At 44.5% G+C, this 20400-nt stretch overlaps 1 protein-coding gene and 1 non-coding gene across 2 annotated transcripts in view; one reads left to right on the forward strand and one right to left on the reverse strand.

The window, feature by feature from the left end:
* The window catches only part of Cmtm8 (CKLF like MARVEL transmembrane domain containing 8), a 101869-nt gene that overhangs the window by 37411 nt on the left and 44058 nt on the right, over positions 1–20400 (reverse strand). The window lies entirely within an intron of this gene.
* Positions 16273–16345, forward strand: Trnaa-cgc (transfer RNA alanine (anticodon CGC)). Its single transcript has one exon. It is a non-coding gene; the product is annotated as a tRNA-Ala (tRNA).

The raw sequence follows: 20400 nt of genomic DNA on the forward strand, positions 1-20400 counted from the left end.
GAGTCCTAAAGAGGGCGGCACTGCAGGTGGCCCAGCCAGGAGGCTACTTAGGGCATCGATGAGGAGGTCAACCTCACGGGGAAACAAGGGTGTCAGGCAACATCTTCCTCTGGAAGCAAAATGTAAATTCTTCTCGTGCCTGCTCCTTACTGATTCCAAATGCTCCTGTAAGTGGTAAACACCTCACTAAAGAATAGCTGAGACCCAAATGAAATGGATGTGTACTTACTAAGAATAAATAAATACCAAAGAATAGTTGAGAGACCTGTAGATGTAACCCAGGGGTAGGGTGCTTGTCCAGCATGCAAGAGATCCTGGTTCAACACTTAGCACTGGAAAGAAAGAAAGAGAGAGGGAGAGAAAGAAGGAATAAATGAAGGAAGGGCAGGGGGAGGAATAGGGAAAAAAAAAAAAAAAAAAGAAGGCTTTAAAGATGACCAAATAATTGCCCTCCTGATTATTCCAAGGAGGGAAAAAAAAATCATCTGATGAACACAGAGCCCACATGCCGTGTGAAAGTAGTCTGAACTGCACTGCATGCTAACCTGGCTCCTAGGACCCCTAGCTACATGACTCTGGGACCCATGGTTTTCCTCTCAAACACACAGGAGACCAAGTTCTCTAAAGGCCTCAACCAAGACTCCTAGGAGAAGAGAATTCCATCCTTCAGCACTTGTGTTACTTTCCCATTCCTACAACAAAATATCTGAGACAGTTAACTTATAAAGAGAACAGGTTTATTTTGGCTCACAGTGTTGGAGGTATCATCAGTGCATGATGGGTTGGCCCCACTGTTTTGTGCCTGTGGTGAGGCAGCACATCATGGTGGGAGTGGTGGAAGCACATGGCAGAGCAAAACCAGGTGCATCAGGAGCCAGGGAACAAAGAGAGAAAGAGACTGAGGCCCCACAATCTCCTTCCGGGGCACACCCCAATGACCTAAGGACCTCCCTCCCATTAGGCTCTACCTACCGAAGGTTCCACAGACCCCCAACAGCACCACCCTGGGGACCAAGCCTGTAACACATGGGCCTTTAGGGGACATTTAAGATCCAAACTATGACAGCACTGAAGTCACGGACAGGGCCAGACAGTAGGGAGTTTAGGCCTTGCAGGGCAGAGTGGCACTAATTCATCTCTGCGGCTGAGGCCTGAAAGCAGACCAGCATGTAAACTAGAGGGCATGCATGTGTTTGGACAAAAATTTCCCAAAATAAGCGGCAAGTCAGATCTGGCCCCAGGCTGCAGCTGGCTAGCTCCTGACCTCGCAGATGGCAGCCTCCATGTTTTCCTCCACGTCCAATGGCTTTTGGGGTAATCTGGGGGCTCCCCACCAGGCAGGGCACGTTCCTCGTCACCGGAACACATCAGCACAGAGTTCAGGGTCTGCCTCTCCCTCCCCAAGGCACCTGTGGACTCTCCTCACACCCGCTCCAATAGCTGTGTGTTCTGGCCCCTCTTCCCACCACAATTTTCTCTATTCAGCAGCTTTTCAAGTGCAGGAGTTGGCGTGTGACCCGAGCCTCTTCCAGGTCCCAGGGGTTGTTTAAACAGTGCCGCGTTTCCCTGGGAACAGCGCTGGTCCAGCTGTTTCACCAGTAGGAAAACAGACCGTTGACTTAGTGTTATTTTTAAACCCTGTCCGCTTGTTGAGTCATGTAAATAAAAGGGCCTGTCATTAGCTGATACCCGCACTGGCTTTTGAAGACCAAAGCAATTACTGACACAGGAAAACTCCAGAAAAGGAAAAGTCAATGACTGTCACCCAAGAAGCACAAAAATGCTTAACAATACATGCAAGGGGGAGTGGGCAGAGAAGGAAGGAAGCTGTTATCAGTTACGGAACAAGTGCCATAACTCTAGATGAAGAAGGGCAAGTAGCATAAGATCACAAGGTCAAGCAAAGTGACTCCTGCTTTAGGAGTGATTTTTAGGGGGGAGAAACTAGGTTTACAGACTTTCAAGGGTGAAGGGAAGCTACCTCTCCTTTATCCCTCATGTTCCTGAGCACCCCCCCCCAGTGCTGTACTGCACCCCAACTCCAGGGGGAAAGAAATTAAAATAAATGCCAATGAAGGTGTATTGACGTATCTTGAGGCACTGCACATAAATGAAATATCAGTTAAATAAATTTTTTTAAAGAGTCAGAATCTTGCTATATTGCCCAAGCTGGCCTTGAACTCCTGGGCTCAAGTACCCACCTGAGTAGCTGGGACTACAGGTGCACATCACTGCACCTAGCTCAAATTCTGCTTTTTTTCTATCCCCCTCTCCCCCCCAGTATGAGGACCTTATACATGCTAGGGAAGCACCCTACCACTGAGCTACCTGCCTGGCTCAAAAAAATAAATAAATAAATAACAGCTTTATTAAGATGGAAGTTCCATACTACAAATACAACAATTCAAAGTGTAGAATTCATGGATCTTGGTGTAACCAACACCACCATCAGTTTTAGAACGCTGCCACCACTCTATGGAACCTATTGGTGATTGCTCCCAACTTCTGCCACAACCACCTTAAGCCCCCAATAACCACTAATCTATAGTCTATTCGAATCAAGACATTTTGTATAAGTGGAATCAGGCAATATGTGGCCTTTTGTGGTTGGCTTATCATTCAGTACAATGTTGTCAAGGCTCAGCCATGCTGGGGTATGTAGTGATATGTCATTCTTTTTTAATGAATGAATACTATTCCATTGCATACAAATTTAGGTACCGCAAATTTATCTACAACTTTTTTTTTTTTGGTACTGGAGATTGAACCCAGGTGTACTTAACCACTGAGACACATTCCCAGACATTTTTGTATTTTGTTTTGAGACAGGGTCTCACTAGTTGCTTAGGGTCTAGCTAAGTTGTGGAGGCTGGTTTTGAACTTGCCATCCTCCTGCCTCTGCCTCCTGAGCTGCTGGGATGACAGACGTGCACCACCGTGCCCAGTTATCTATCACATTTTATTTATCAATCCATCAGCTGATGATATTTGGGTTGTTGATGATATCTGGCTATTACAAACACTCGTGTACAAGTTTTTGTGTGGGTATGTTTTCATTTCTCTTAATTTCTGTTTCTAAGGCACGAGGGAAGTTTGCTAAGAACCTGTGGGAGTGGCCCGTTTGGGGTCAGTTTAGTTTTTTAGATAACAGAATCACTGGGTCTGCAGTCTGAAGGGGCAGAAGGTTTTTCTGGTGTTGCTTCTGCCACAAGCAGCTTAGAGCACAGCATGCCTACCTGGCACGGCACCCATGCACCCCGACTTCCAAGCAAAATTTCTGCTCTCACTGATTGCAACTCCCAAATGCCTTTTATGTGAAGCATCCCGACATCAGCCGACAAGAGAACCAAGGGTTATTTTTAAGGACCGTGCTGACAGTCTGCCAACCTTGCCTTCACAGCAGCACCAGTGTGCCCAAATATTTGACTGTTTTGTAGCTTTTTACCCTCAGTAACCTTTTACAATGTGGAAAGTAGAAAAGTGGAACTGGGGAAGCTGGTGATAAGATCATTAGCAACATATTCACAGGATGAAAGTCGCTAGACTGTTCAAATGAGGAGGACAGATTTAATGTAGGCAGAGCTGGAAGGAACTCACCAGGGGTGTCTAAAAAGCCAGGTGAAGTGATGGGAATAGTGGGGAAACCTTGGTCAGGCTTCAAGTGTGAGAGTGTTCTGATTTTGTACAGGGGTGTAGGGAGGAGGGATGGGGCGGGAATGGAGGAAAGGGAAGGGGGAAAGTTAAATTTCATTAAAAATATACATTTTCAAATAAAATATTTTCAAAATACATTTAAGAAGATTCCTGTCCTTCAGGGGTATACACTAAAATATTTATATCTTAAATGATGTGTCATCTAGGGCTTCTTTCAAAAATCCAGCTGGAGGAAGACAGTGACCATGAATTAATAATTATTAGAGCTAAGTGGTGGGTAGATGGGATTTTCTTATGCTCCGTTTCAGACTTCTCATAATGAAAAAATAAAGCAACCCTCTCCCATTCCTGACATCTAAATGCAGAGAGAAATTCCCAGGTCTGAACCAGAGCTTGCTTCAGATACCTCTATCACAGGGTGCGGGTGGGTTGAAATTGCTTCTGGTTATTGCAACTGTCCAAACACATAGCTCAAACATAAGAAAATATAAGAAGTTAGGCAGGGAGGAACTCTCTGGGGGTGTCTAAAAAGCCCGATGAAGTGACAGGAGAAGCAGGGAAACCCCATGACCTCGGGGATGTTCCTTGCCCCGGCTCACCCTACCTAATCTCCAGAGGTGAAAGCTGTTCCCAGCTTCCTGTGCATCTTTCCAAAATTACACTCAACCCCTCCACTTCCCCAACCCTTGCCTTCCTGACTTAAAGCATTTTGGAGATCTTTTCAAGGGACTCTAGGAAACATCTTGTTTCCTTCAAACTGCTTCATAGCATTCCTCATACACCAGCGTCTGTCTCTCCTGCTTCTCACTGGTGAGCATGGTGGGTTGTTCCCAGGCTCCAGCTGTTGCAGACAGTATGGGGAGAGACACCTTGTCCCCATGCCACCCTCTACAGGTCAAGTTCCCCTTAGGTAAACTGACACAGAAGTAACGGCAGCGCCAAAGAACCTCCGCTTTCACAATCCTCATGGCTACTGCTCACTGCCCTTCGTGAAGGTTAGACAGGTCTCCCTTCCCACCAACGGGGCGTGAATTTGAAAATGCACCCCAAAGTTATGACCATCTCCTCCTTCCCTCCCTTTAACAGTCTTTCTCCTGAGGGCAACATTTATTTTCCTACTAAATGTCATTTCAAGTAAGATGGACTAAGGCCAATGTGAAGAATTTACTTTAGAAAAGTCATCACAATTGTCCATACTTGCTGTTTAATCTATGTCTTAAGCACTTATATAAAAATAAATAAACTAACATTTACTGAGAAGTCCCCTCTGGTCCAGCTGGTGCTCTGAGCCCTTTCCACATATTGACAAGCTGAATCCTTGTGCGGTGCTGAGGTCAATCCCATTACCAACCTCGATTTCAGATGAGGAGAGAAGCACAGGGATGAACCACTGTCCCAGGTCCTGCCGCTTGAGTGACAAGCTGATGTCAGATGTACTTCACCCTCCTCCTCCACTGCCTGCCTGTGCATAACCCACAGGAGAGCTGGAAAACTTGCAAATTAGGATCCAAAGTCATTTCCCAATACTCAGTTCTTTTATATTAACGTGCAAATCTGGTGCTCAATTTCTAAACATTGGCTTGCCCTACATTTTTAGGAATAAATTAAACACAAAGCATCTTCCTACCTTAAGAAATTACCTACCACATTGGTAAAAAGACTTTCAAATCTGGACTCATGGTCAGGAGTTTGATCCAAATGTTAAAACCTGAGATATTTATAAATGGAAAATGTTTCTCTCTCTCTCTCTCTCTCTCTCTCTCTCTCTCTCTCTCTCTCTCTCTCTCTCTCACACACACACATACACACACACACACACACACACACACACACACCACAGTTCTTACAGTCTATGACTTGGAATAAAAGAATTAAAACTTAGGCCAAGAGGGGTTCTACCATGTAACAAATGATTTCTAAAAATGTAGCTTTCAACTCAAGTCATTCAATTTGCCTTCCCACCTCATCCCCCAACATCATCCCCCTTGAATAACTCTTGAGTATCCATTGAAATTGCTGCTGTCTTAGCAAAGAACTATTCAAAAAATAAGCAAGCAGGCGCCCTTAGATTCAGCTTCCACTTCATATTCAGGTGGTGTAGAGCTGACAATTGATTCAACATCTCCATAAGGCCCAACGCATTTAGCCACAAACCTTTCAACAATAAAGGTCACATTCTTGTCATGCCTTCTGTCAACCTTCTTCTAAGCTGCTCTGAAAAAGTTGCCCATCTGTCAAGATGCAGGACACAATGTGTAAACACGGGGCATCTGGAAAAGTCTGAGGTAATCTCAGAGGAATTAAAAAAAAAACTTTATCAAATCTGTTCAGCCAGTAGATGGACCCAAGCAGGTAAAATGTAAAATCATAGAAAGCACTAAATGTAATTTTAGATTTTGGTAATTTTCTTTCTGTAACTTCCTTGAGGATGTTTAGTTATTTCAAGGAAAGTTAAGAGTTTCTCAAAATAGATCTCATTCATAAAAAAAAAAAGCCAATTAGAATAAGAATGAGAGGCATTTGGTTTTCTTAAAAGGATTAAAACTGTCAACTTCAAATAGTTTAGGAATTAGTCTCGAATCCCACAAGCCACCAAAAAAATATGTCACCTGCTTCATAAGTCACCTTTTTCAAAGCATGTTCTTAGGAACCTTGGGAAAAAAAAGATGGGACGACCCAATTAGTTTGGGAAAGGCTAGACCCTAGCCATCTCTTGGACATGTGGCATGTTACAGCCTCTGAAAAGCTACGTGGTAATGAAATTAACCTGGTTTAACACACTTTTCCCAAACTCACTCTGCCACGGAACCCCTTTCCCTTTATCATAGCATCTCGGCACCCCACCACAGAAGCCTCTCTAGACCACAGTCTCTCTTCCAGTATTTGTTTCACACCAGCCCTGCTGTGTGATTCAGAGTCCCCATGTCTTCTTCCTTGAATTGCAAAGTCTTTGAGAACAGGGACTGTGGCTTAGTTACCTTTATTTTTCCCACAGGGCTTAGTTCACCAAATGAATGAATGACCCAAGGCTCACTGTGGCACCCGAGTACCAGAAAGTACAGCCGGGAAATGGGCAGCTGTAACGGGAATTTTCAGTACTAAAGTTTTTACATATGTTCCCTAAAACACAATTCAAGATCTGTGTAAAAGGCTGATGTCTCAATTGGACCCTCCCCTCCAGCCTCCTCTAGAAAATTCTTCCTCCTCATCTATAATGGAAAGTAAAAAAGCAGACATAATGGAACATCTCTGGTTTCCTGCCTAGCCACCCTCTCTGGCAGGACATCTTCACTCCCCCACATCCCTGAAGGGCTGCCTCCTCCAGAACATGATCCCTTAACTTCCTCAGAGTGGCCCTGGGCAAGAGCTCCCCAACACTCACCCAGCTCATGGGGTGCCAGCAGCCCTGATAGTGTTTGCTCTCGTCCCAGCATAACCACGGGAGAGCACAGTTGTCTTTTTCTCAACTTACACTGCCTCTAACTGATGCAGAACAAGGAATTAATGAGACCAATGTGGGGTATGGCTTCTACTCAGCTGTGTACCGGCCCCTAAGATTAAAAGTGAATCCTGCAGGCTCTTGTAGGATCCAGCTTGGGCAGTCCCTCTGAGACGGAGCCACCTTCCTTTTCAAGTGTGATGCTTCAGGTAACAGCATCCAAATCTCTGGGAAAATTTGTTTAAAGTACAGATGGCTGGGCCCCATCCAAGAACTATTGGTTCCAGACTGGGTGGGGCAGGTGCTGCTCAGGAAAGTATATTTAACAATTTACGGGTGACTGATGCACAGTAGTTTGGAACCACTTCTTTGAAAGATCAGGTGAGGAGGGTAAAAGTGAAAGAAGGGGTAACTCATTATAGTAGGTATAATAACGGCCCCCCCAAAGATGTCTACATCTCAATCTCCAGAACTATGCTAAGTACTTTACACAACCAAAGGTGTAGTATCTTACACAACCAAAGGTGTGATTAAGTTAAAGATCTACAGATGGAGCTGGGTACGGTGGTACACACCTGTAATCCCAGCTGCTTGGGAGACTGAGGCAGAAGGATTGCGAGTTCAAAGTCAGTCTCAGCAACTAAGTGAGGCCCTACGCAACTTATCGAGACCCTTTCTCAAAACATAAAATAAAAAGGGTTGGGTATGTAGCTCAGTGGTGAGTATCCCTGGGTTCAATCCCCAGTACCAAAAAAAAAAATTAAAATTAAAATTAAAAATAAAAAAATAAAAAAATGTAGATGGAGAAACTATCATGGATTATGGGCTGATCATTTATAAAAGTAAGACATGAAGACAAGAGAATCAGAGCAAGATCTGAAGATTTAAAGATGGAGAAGCTGCCTCAAGCCAAGGAAAGCACTATAAAAGGTCAGGGAACCAATCCCTACAGCCACTAGGAACACAGTCCCACTGACTTCTGAGCAGTTAGACTGATCTTGGACTTCTGACCTCCAGGACGGTAAGAGGATAAATTTGTATTGGTCTAAAGCCACTATGACTGTTGTGATCTGTTACAATATCGATGGGATCCCAACACACTCAAACCATGGAAAACCTGAGAAAATAGCACTGTAGTAAGGGTGTTAAATGCATCGCCCTCCTAAGAGGTAGGCCTTTTACGTGGAAAGTGACAGTCACCCAAAGAACGAAACGCTTTTGGCCCTAAAGGCAGATGCAGATGGAGGCAGGAAGAGCTTGTGGAGGATGCTCAAGGCAGAATCAGTGGTACCGGGCACACCTGGTCCTTACCGTGCCAGGAGGCAGCTCTCCTTGTAAAATCACTGTCGCCTCACCATTCTGCAGCACAGGTAAGCGCTGTACGCACAGGGAAGCCACGCTGCAGTGCAGGAGGATGCAGCCATGAGTGAGCAAACCAGGAGTGGTGTGGAATGGCAGCTCTCGAGGGGTCTTGAAGTGAGGGTGGGAACCCTAGCTGAGGCGGGCACAAAGAACCACCTGGGGAAGGTGAGGTCTAGGTTAGCCAAGCTGCTGATGGCAAGAGGTGATGTTCCGTGGTGTGGCCATGAGGATGTCCAGGAGAGAGCTAGACCAGAGAGCCGTCAACATGGCCAAGGCGACTGGACACTGAGCCGGAAGTTCTGAGACCGCTCTGAGGGGCGAAGGAGCCGAGAATCTGTGCTCACAGGCTCTTCTTCAACCTTAAAGCAAGACCGAGGTACAGCCCTCGAGCACCATGAGGGACAACTGCAGATTTAGAAGCAGATTTTGATGGTATCACCCTGACCAAGGTAACAAGCTTCCTTCAACCAGAACCGACCCAGGAATGGACACTAGAGGAGGACTGTGTTGAAAATGGCTTCAAAGTGATAGGCTTTAACATCGCAATTGGGAAAACATTCACATATCTGGTTAAAGAGACAGGAACCCAAAATTTAGAATACCTGAATCACCATGGGGTTGGGGGGGGTGGGAATCTGAACTTGATTTTTGTCCCTCCAACTTCCACAAAATAGGAGTTACATAGAATAAATTGCATTCACTTAAAGTGAAGTTTCATAAGTTTTGACAGATGTATATACAGTCATGTAACCCCAATCAAAATACAAAACATTTCAGCATACCTCAAAATGGTCCAAAGGTGCCCTCTGTGCCCTTTCACAATTAAACCCTCCACCTCACCCAACCCCCACCACCGCCAGGCAACCAACCCTCTGTTTTCTATCACTATGGATTAGCCAGTATTTTCATATGAAGAGAATCATACAGTCCAGGGGGCAGCATGCTTCCTCTGCAAAGGCCAGAGAGTAAATATTTTAGGCTTTGCAGGACTCACAGTATCTGTCACAAGTCTTCCACCCTGCCCAAGAAAGCACAAAGGCCACCAGACAGTTAACAAATGAATGGCTGTGTTCCAATACAACTCTATTTGGTGACACTGTGTTCTGAATTCCAGGTAATGTTTTTCATATTGTGAAACAGTTCAGGGTGTGTGTGTGTGTGTGTGTTTGGTGCTGGGGATTGAACCCAGGGGTGCTTTACCTAACTGAGCTACATTCCCAGCCCTTTTTATTTTTTATTTTGAGACAGGGTCTCTCCCTAAGTGCTGAGGGTCTTACTGAATTGCTGAGGCTAGCCTGGAACTTTCAATGCTGCTGCCTCAGCCTCCCGAGTCGCTGGTATTCCAGACATGCACCACTATGCCTGGCTGCAAGACAGTATTTTTATTTCAATTTTCTCCAATCACTGAAAAATGTACGAGTCACTCTTAGTTTGCAGGTAATACAAAAAAAAAAAAAAAATGTAGCAGACCCTGAACACAGTAAATACTTTTATGTCTGGCTTTTCCTATTCAATATTGTCCCTGAATGCACCCTTTCTGATCCCAAGAAACCTAGTTAAGGGAACAAGCCTAGGTGAGAAAGTCCAGATACCTACTATCTAGGAGGACACTGGCTTTCTCCTGTGCACACTAGGAACGGGGGCAAGTTAGTGTCAACTGTAGAAAGTCAACCAGGACAGTTGCTCTTTGGGAAGCTGCTCAGACAAGCAAGTCGGTGCTGATGATGTCTCTGCTTCTGTAGCCTGGCATATGAAACCCCTCTTGAGTGGGGCTGGGCAGGGACTGGGGGCACTGAGGAAAGGATAGGTGTCACCCATCCAGACGGCTGTCACTGGGCAAAATGCCATAGGGAGAGGAGGTGCTGCTCAGCAAATCACCTTGAGCCTGTGGCCACTGAACTCTAAAGCAGTCACTGATCTCGGGTAAGCTTCCTAATGAATGACATGTCTCCCTATCAGCAACCCACCCCAAGTCCCTGACACAACTGGGATATAACATCTGAAACCCTGTGTGGTGATGCGTATCAGTGATTTAAATTGCTGGGCAGGATTCCCACGTATGGCTATGCCACAAAGGTTTATTCACTTACCTGTTGATAGACAGGCCCAACTGTTTACATTTTCTTTATCATAATCTTTGTTGATGGTCAAAATATTAAACATATATGCTATACACATCCAGAAGGAAAAGCAAGAAAACAGTAGTTATATTAGCATAGGTATTTTTATATTTTTCCCATGATTTTCTATATTTCTAATTAGTATTTTATTTATGTATGTATGTATGTATGTATTTATGTATTTATTTAGCAGGGCTAGGGATCAAACCCAGAACCTCATGCATGCTAGACAAGCACTCTACCACTGACATACACCCCCAGTTCTATTTCTAAATTTCTACATTTGTCCCCCAACTTTCTTTCCTTATTTTTGTCTAACTTAAGAATGTAAAACAGGGACTGGGATTATAGCTCAGTGATAGAGTGCTTGCCTAACATGAGTGAGACACTGGGTTCGATTCTCAGCACTGCATATAAATAAAATAAAGGTAGATTGACAACTAAAAAAAATATTTTAAAAAATTAAGAATGCATTTGAAAAAAAAGAACATAAAACAGTCTAAGTAAGTCAGAATATGTCCTACCTTTGGTTTTTTTTTGTTGTTGTTGTTCTTTTTTTAACAGTGTTGGGAACCGAACCCAGGAGTACTACATTCCCAAACCTTTTTGTTTTTTTATTTTGAGACAGAGTCTCAGTCAGTTGAAGAGGCTGGCCTTGAACATGCAATCCTCCTGCCTCAGCCTCCCACATTGCTGGGATTACAGGCATGAACCACTGTGCCCAGATACTTTGTTTTGGGTGCTCAGGGGCATGCTTGGCTCCACTCACGAGGGTCTGTGCTCACAGCTGACAGTAAGTACAACCCTGGCAGGGTGACTCTCAAGTTCCCAGGACACCGAATGCACACTTGCAGTGTTGCCCGTAGCAGCGTGACTGCAGGAAAGCAATCCCAGAAGAGAGTGGTGAAAGGCGGCTTTTAAGTCCAGTCTGTTTTCTCGGAACTCATTTCTTCTCTTCACGCCCCTCATCGGCGAGGCCAAGCCACCCTATGTCATTTTCTGGATGGGAGATTTCTAAAGCACCTCCAGACAGCATGTCTGCAGCTCAGATACAGTTTTCCTTGGAGCACAAACATGGGTGGACTGTAAATTCAAGCTGCAGCCTGACAGGGCCAGCAAGTCCCTTGCCTCTACCACCACAATGGCAGAGGGAAGGATGAGACCTTCCTTTAAACACCTCACTTCAGAGCCACACGGAAGCTTTGAGAAACTAGGCTGATTGAAAAACCCCACAACCATTTAAAAAAGTCATCCATAACTCTATCACTCCTTTTCACATGCAATTTGAAATGGAGAAAATCAGAGTGGACAAATATCCTGTTTTCTCTTAGTCTAATTTTGCCATGTCCTTAATTCACTTCCTTTATAACTCATCCAAAGACTGAGCTAGGAAAATAAAGACTGGCTGTGACAGTCTCAAATGACCCTGTAGGAAGTAGAGGTGATCCAGAAAGGTCCAGGTGACCCCACAATCATCGGAGGCCTGGGGGTGTGGACATAAACCTCTAATCACAAACTCAAAGAGCCCACATTTCAAAGCTCATGGCTGTGTGCCCCGTTCCTGGTTTGACCTGGGAAATCACAAACCCTAGAAAATGTAGGCAATGCTGGTGCAGGGTTTGAATATCCACTCTGAGCTTCCTGAGACCCCAAAGGCTCAGTTAGAATAGTGACTGAAAGTGGCCAGGCTCTTGCTAGACTGGAAAAATGAAATGCCCAGATGTTCTAAGTCTGGAGCCCTTTGTGGGCACATGAATACAGCGTCAGGGCAAAAAGACATTGAGCCCTCTGAGTTCAAATCCATGTAAGGGAGTCTTGCAACAGTACTAGACGTCTAGGAAGGTTCAGGCTATGCTTTCTACCACCTGCCAGTTCTGTGAACCAGGTGTGAGTGGGACGAGGGGGTTGGTCTGGAGAGGGGCAATTCAGCACATAGGTGTATGTGTGAAAAGACCCAGTCATCTGCAGGACTACCTAGAAAGCATTCATTAGCCTCCCAAACCTCTGAATTTTCTTAACCTCGGAATGCCATCAACTCCAAGGTGGTGGTGGCTGCTGCAGATGGGTGCCAGTCACCTCTAGCCACGGTTCATACACAGCCTCAGGACGTCCTTCCAGCAGGGAGCAGGTGCAAGAAGGAGCACCTCCAGTTGGTGGGGCTGTTGCAAACACAAACTGTGAAAGAGTTTTGAATCTTAGATTCCTAGAGGTGCTGTCCACTTATTTTCATGAAAGGTTATTCCACAGGATCTAATGGATGTTAAAATTCACTAAGCTCCATGGTGTCTATTAACCTATGTTGAAAGACATCAGTAGCAGGTTACATCTATTTTGAGCACGACTACATTCTTGGCTCCAAGTATTCTGGTTTAATTCTCATCATGATGCTAAGGTAGGAACCACACTGGCCCCATTTCATAGATGGGAAAACTTAGGCACAGAGAAGTTGAGTAACGTGAGGTCAGGAACAAAGATGCACCCAGAGCTCCTGACACTATGGCCCTTTCTCCTCCAGCGCCCATTCTACAGCTCCAGTGAATTTCTAAGATTCTGGAGAAGAACCTGAGGGGTGGAACTGCCTAGCTGTGTGCTAAAGAGCTCTTTTGCAAAAACCTGTTTTCTTTTTTCTTTGAAGCATATGCACGGGGTTAGGGAGGGGGAATTTCTACACTTGTTTTTCCCTGTATTGAAAACTCAATATATTGCTCTAGAGCTTGATTTTCTTGTTCTTCACAATATATCACCAGTGTCTCTAACATCATAGATGTGAATCTGCCTCTGTGTTTCCCGATGCTGCAGAAAGCAAGGCCAAGTAGTCAGCAAGTCTCCTCCTACCCACGGCAAGTCTCCTCCTACCCACGGCAAGTCTCCTCCTACCCACGGCAAGTCTCCTCCTACCCACGCTGAGTTAGAGACAAGCAGAGAGGGAGGGTCTGAAGGAGGTGCGACTCTCAGCATTTAAAGGGCTAGGAAAACATCCGTGTCACCCTGTGACCTCTTCTGTTTTCTTTCTCTCTCTCAGTTCTGGGGATGGAACCCAAGACCTTATGTACTGTACCCTTGAGCTACATCCCCAGTTCTCTCCTTCCCTTGTGAGCTGAGCTTCTAAAAGGAAGCTCCTACCTTAGCATCTCAACCCCTTCCTAAAACACTATTCTCTGTTTATAGCAGCTCAATTCACAATTGCTAGATTGTGGAACCAACCTAGATGCCCTTAACAGATGAATGGATAAAGGAACTGTGGTATATATACACAATGGAATATTATTCAGCCATAAAGAGTAATATTATGGCATGTGTAGATAAATGGATGGAATTGGAGAATATCATGCTAAGTGAAATAAGCCAATCCCAAAAAACCAAAGGCCAAATGTTTTCCCTGATAAATGGATAATGATATAGAATGGGGGTCAGGGGGTGAGAGGAGAATGGAAGAACTTTAGATTATGTAGAGGGAAATGAGAGGGAGGCATGGTATGAAAAATGGTGGAATGAGACATTATTATATGTACATGTATGATTACATGAATGATATGAATCTATATCATGCACAACCATAGAAATGAAAAGATGTACCCCATTTGTGTACAATGAATCAAAATGCAGTCTGTAAAAATAAAAAAAAAATTAAAAAAAAGATAGGTCATTATCTTTTCCCAAAATCAACAACAACAAAAAGACAAAAAACACTATTCTCTTGTTTTTTAAGAACCCTGTCTGGGACTGGGAATGTAGATCAGTGGTAGAGCACATGCTTGGCATGTGTGAGGCCCTGGGTTCAATTCCCAGTATCACGAAAAACAAAAACAAAATGAAGAAAAAAACATTAAAGAACCCAAATTCTTTCACATGCCTTTGCTGACTCGTTGCCTTTGCCCATTCCTTGAACATGGTCCTCCAGGGCCTTCTCCCCTAGACTGCTTCTCAACACGTGGTCCCAGACCAGCAACACCAACCTCACTGGGAACTTGTTTGAAATGCAAATTCCCAGATATCAAAGCAAAGTAACAAAGAATGTATATTCTAAAAAAAAAAAAAAAAGAAGAAGAAGAGAAAAGAAAAAAAGAAATGCAAATTCCCTGGCTCCACTCCAGACCTCCTGAATCAGAAACTCCAGTGGGTCCTGACCATTCAGGATTTAACCACCTTCCAAGTGATTCTGAAGCAGCCAGCGCTGGAGAACCATCACTCTAGACAAACCCATCCCTAGCGGTCACCTCCTGCCTTGGGCCATGCCCACGACCTCATCTATGACCTTAACTTCTTCTGGAGCTGCACATCCACACAGGCAGCTGTGCTGGTTGGGCATCTCTATCCTGCCACGCCACGGGCTCCTTAACTCATCACCACCCTAAAAACTCCTCTTCCTCAGGATCTGCTCTCCCCTCAACGTTCCCCAACAACTCATGCCAATACCACCTCTCCACCACCCAAGACAGAAACCACCAAGTCACCCTAGAGCCCAGCTTGTTCTCACTTCCCTCATCCAATCAGCCACCAGTTCAGGCCCATTCTACCTGTTCTCTCCATTTCTACTGAAGGGTTATGGAATAAAATAAGATTCCTACAAGACAGCTCCCCAAGAAACACGGAGGGAAGTGTGGCTCGGGAGAAGGAAGGGAAATTAGCCAAACATTAAACCTCTCCCAGTAACCATGGGCCCCGAGGGGAAAAGCAAACTTTCATCCCATCCTAGGTTCATCCCCAGCATCTCCACCAAAAGCAAACATCTGTCCCTTCCCAACCCAAGTGGATCTTGAAGGAAGGAGGCAAATACTGAAATGCTGGGCCCTGGACTCTTACCCTTCTGCATTGCAGATGAGTCCTGGAAGGAGAAAAGCAAATAGTGAAGCTCTAGGAAACAATGGGTCCCAGAGGAAGAAAGATAAGCAGTGAACACCAAGTGGGGAGCTTTTCCCAGTGACAAGGAGTTTCAAATTTGTTACAACTACCTTCCTGAGTTAAAATTTTAACCTGTGGGCTGGGGTTGTGGCTCAGTGGTAGAGTGCTTGCCTAGCATGTGTGAGGCACTGGGTTCGATTCTCAGCACGACCTGTAAATAAATGAATAAATAAACACCACAGCACCACATGTAAACAATGAATAAAATAAACATCTATCAACATCTAAAAAGATTTTTTAAAATAATTTTAATCTGCATGACTAGGTCCCTGACTGTCCAAACTGCACATCCGTGGTCTCCAATGAAACTATAAAACCCAGACTCCTTCTGTAACCTGGGGGGCTATCTCCATGCCCAGAATATGGTCCCTCCCATGCCTGATTGATGGACTTTGCTGCAGAATAAAAGAAAGCTTTGCCAATCCAAGGTTTGCTTCCTGTCTCTTGCCTCTGTCACTTGTGGACTATGACCTTACATCTATGACCTTAATTCAGGCTCCTCTTTCCTTGTTGGCCTAAATTAGCTTCCAGTGAGGCACATCAAGACCTAACGTAGCGCGTGTCCCTTCTAGTCCTCCACACGGTTGCCAAGAGAGTCCCTCTAAATGCATTAACGCAACCTAAAAACCAAAATTGCCCACTGTCCTCAGCAACAAGTCCCAAGTTCTCCACAAGGAAGTCTCGCTTCAGCCTCCTCCCCCGGAGTTTCTGCAGCCATTCCAGATATAACTATTTGCCCCCTGCTGCTTCCTCTTCAATGTTTTTTGCCCAGGAACAAGATTACGAAAAAGGGCTGGTGATATAGTTCAGTTGGTAGAGTGTTTGCCTCGCAAGCACAAGGCCCTGGGTTCAATCCCCAGCACCGCCAAAAAAAAAAAAAAAAAAGATTATGAAGAGATTTCCCAACCCACTACAGAGAAATGCAAAAGAAATCACGACAATAAGATATGTCTACATTAAACCAGCCAACAGGAGAAAACTTGGACAACGCTGAGCTGTCCGAAGTGGGGAAAGCAGGAATCCTTGAGGAGCACCAACTGCAGCAGGCATCTCAGAGAATCCAGATGTGTTTAGACTAAGCACAGGTGTGACTCACAGGTGTGACTCACGTCACAGCAGTCTTACTCCCAAGAGTTCCCACAGCTCCACAGGATGTTCACTACAGCACCAAGAGGTGGAAGTAACGCAGGCTTCCGTCACGGGGAGAATGGACGGGTAACAGTGGTAGATGCCCCTGCATGGGCTGAAAAGGGGGTGATCCCTTTCCTACCCATCGAAAAGGGTCACCCCCATACCAAAAGACTGGATTACAAGAGGAAAGTCTAAAAATTTCACTGGATCACTTTTAAATGACAAGGGAACCCTTAGATTGGAGACTGAAGACCAATGTGAGCTATCCATCTTATGCATAAGTTCAATGAAGAAAGAACAGCTGTGCAGAAACAAGGTTGGACCAACAGGGCCTGATCCAATGCTGACAGACTGAGTAGGGAGGCCCAGCCAGGCCTGCCTGTTCGGATTCTTCTCGGCCTTTCTGTGTTGCATTCCTTCCTCCTGAGGTCGGGCAGGACCCCTTGTGAAATGAAGATCTTCTGATAAGTTATCACATAAGACAGGTTTTAAAAAATTTTTTTTAGTTGCAGATAGACACATTTATTTCTCACTTATTTTATTTATCTTATGTGGTGATGAGGATCAAATCCAGTGCCTCACACATGCTAGGCAAGTGCTCTGCCACTGAGCCACAGCCCCAGCCCTAGAGAATTTCTTTATGGCCAGCTCTGAGATAGAAAGGCAGGGGAAAATTAGAGTAATAATTTTAGGCTTTTATGGCTTGCTTTGGGAAAAAAGGGTTCCAGTTTCTATGACTTGCCTTGGGGAAGAGAAATTCTAGATTCTGTGGCTTGCCTTGAAATTAGGGAAAGGGTCACAGGAAATAGAGGGACTGAAGTCAGAGAGACACTGTGCTTTTGAGGCTGCCTCCATGGTCTTCACTCTGGTACAGTATCTGAGCCCCAGTGCCTCAGTGGCCCCAATTAACCTCCTTATAACCACATCCTTTGCAATGAAACCATTCAATTCCTTCCATCAAGAGGTAGAGTCTATTTTCCCATGGTCTGACTCTAGGTTGGACTTGTGCCTTGTTTTAGCCAACAGAAAATGGCAGAAATGACTGTGTTCAATTTCCAAGTAGACCTTGCTACCACGTGACCCAGCTCAGACTAGCCCTATAGATGATGATAACAATGTGACCAGGCCCTCTTAAATCATCCAGTCTCCAGCAGATCACAGGTGAATATGACCCCAGCTAACATCAGCAGACCAGATACAAATCAGCCAAACCACTGAACCAACCCCAACAGACTCGTGAAAAGTGACTGACTGTTGTTTTAAGTCACTAAGGTTTTTTTTTGGTTTTTTTTTTGGGTGCTGGGGATCGAACCCAGGGCTTTGTGCTTACAAGGCAAGCACTCTACCGACTGAGCTATCTCCCCAGCCCCTCACTAAGGTTTGGGATGGTTTATCACAAAGTATACTAACTGGTACCTAACCCAAGGAGTACCAGGAAACAATCGGAAGCAAGAGCATAGATGATTCTGTAGCAAGATTATTTATTTTAGCAACGTAGGGCTAACTGGAAAGGAAATTGAATGAGATAACATATGCAACTGGAATTATGTTATCTAATACTATCAATAACATATATTTTAATTTTTTAAAGAACATGCAAAATCAGGGCTGGGGTTGTGGTTCAGAGGTAGTGTGCTTGCCTAATATGGGTGAGGCACTGGGTTTGATCCTCAGCACCAAATAAAAAAAAATAAACAAGTAAAGTTATTTAAAAAAGAGGAAGAAGAAGAAGAAGAAGAAGAAGAGGAGGAGGAGAAGGGGGGAGAAGAAGGAAGAAGAAGGAAGAAGAAGGAAGAAGAAGAAGGAAGAAGGGGCACAATAAAAGATTTGTATCTGACCCATGAACTTGTTGCCAGTGGTGTGAGGGAAAGGAGGATAAATGGGAAAACAATCAGAGGGCTCCATGGGTCAATGATAATACTGTGCAGAATGAGGAGTGTGGCTTCTCCACCCGCTGCACTTAGCAATAGCTGCTCATCCTGTAAGCCGCGGCCCCAACAAAGCTTCTGCTTATAGCCTGCGGCACCATCTTCTCTCAGTTAAGCAGGTTTGTAAAAGAATGTGGGGGCTGGGATAGAGCTCAACTGATAGAGTGCTTGCCTTGCAAGCATAAGGCCCTGGGTTCAATCCCCAAATAAAAAAATAAAATAAAATAAAACAAAAAATGGGAAGGTACATTCCTATAACTCTAAGACTTCAGATACAGCTGGTGGCAGAGTACTGGCCTAGCATGCATGAGGCCTTGGGTTTGATCCCCAGCACCTTAAAAAAAAAAAAAAAAAAAAAAAAAAGCAAACAAATAGACAAAACTCTATTCCATAAAGCAGGGTTTTCCCAACGTTGGTATTAGTGGCGTTTTGTACCTGATATTTCTTTGCTGGGAAGGGAAGAGAGAGGAGGGCTCTCCTGGGCATTGTAGACTATTCTAGCAGCATCCCTGGTCTCTGCCCACCACACCCTCCCAGCTGTGACTATTAAAAACATCTCCAGACATTACCAAATGTTCCCTAGGGGAACAAACTGCACTCTGGTTGAAAACCACTGCTATAAAAGATTGGGCTACACAAAGCTACGATTCTAAGATGGTGTTGTAGACACATTTAATATGTTTGAAATAAATAACGTTTGAGGTTATTAAATGACATCATCCTATACCTAATACCACTTGAGGAGAATTTAGAGTGTCAACATTTTTCCTTCTTAGAGAGATGGTTTTCACCCACTAGCCCAAAACTAATGTTTTAGTTCACTACCCCGTGGGGGAAAATTAAATACGAAATTCACTTGAGTTTTCATATCCATTCCAGAAATATATCTTTTCATAAGCCTTAGTGAAACCTTTTATTTACTAAGTTTAAATCTGTCTCCTTAAGTCAATGGTATATGCTGCTGATTTTTCTCTATTACTCTGCAGAGGCTGTTTATCCAGCCGGGCTGCCGAAGCAGACGTTCCTGTTCTGTACTATTAACAAAAACATGAAAAGTCAGCGCACAGCCAAGCTGGAAGAATGCTGCCTGGTTTATCTTGTGTGTGCCACCAGGGCAAACATCAGGCATTTTAATGACCTCCTCCAGACCTCCAGTAATCATTGTGGGCTACTGACTCCAGACAAATATTTGCCTTGGAGGTTTCTCTATGGAGAGACAGAAGTAAACTCTGCTGCTTCTGTTCCTATAGATTGAGTACAACAACCTGACAACACCAGGCACTCAGATCATCCATTTCTTGCAACCATCCAAATAAAGGAGAAGTCAGGCTGGTTCTACAAAGACTGGACTGGATACATTTCCTCTGTCCTTTGCCTCTCTCCCCAGGCCACCTCCAATGACACATCAAAAGAAAGTCAAGAAGAACATCAGTGGATGCTACACTCAGTGGGTGAAAGGTTGATGGGGACAACTTCATTCCATGACCTCCAAATAGGACCCCATGGAAGATCGGCAGGTACCCTTGCAACTAAGCAAACGAATTTCACAGCACCTATTTTGGATCAACCAGTTGCCACAAGCTACCTCATGTGATTGCCATCAGACACAGTGTACCACCTTTTATGCTCCATGTTCTTGCCCAGATTGTTCAACTGAAACCTCATCGTGAGGGCACAGATACACCAGGCTATGGAGCCTTCCAGAAGACAACTGACCTGGACTCTATTTTTTTTGGCAATTGTCACATAATTTTATATGAAAAAGACCTCTAACAACAACAAAACCTTCCTAAAATAAGGAAGAACATATTTTAAGAATAAAGTTTGAAGAATGCTTCCTAAAAGAGAACAGTAAGTAAATACA

The sequence above is a fragment of the Sciurus carolinensis genome, chromosome 17 (assembly GCF_902686445.1).
Source record: "Sciurus carolinensis chromosome 17, mSciCar1.2, whole genome shotgun sequence".
Classification (NCBI taxonomy): Eukaryota; Metazoa; Chordata; class Mammalia; order Rodentia; family Sciuridae; genus Sciurus; species Sciurus carolinensis.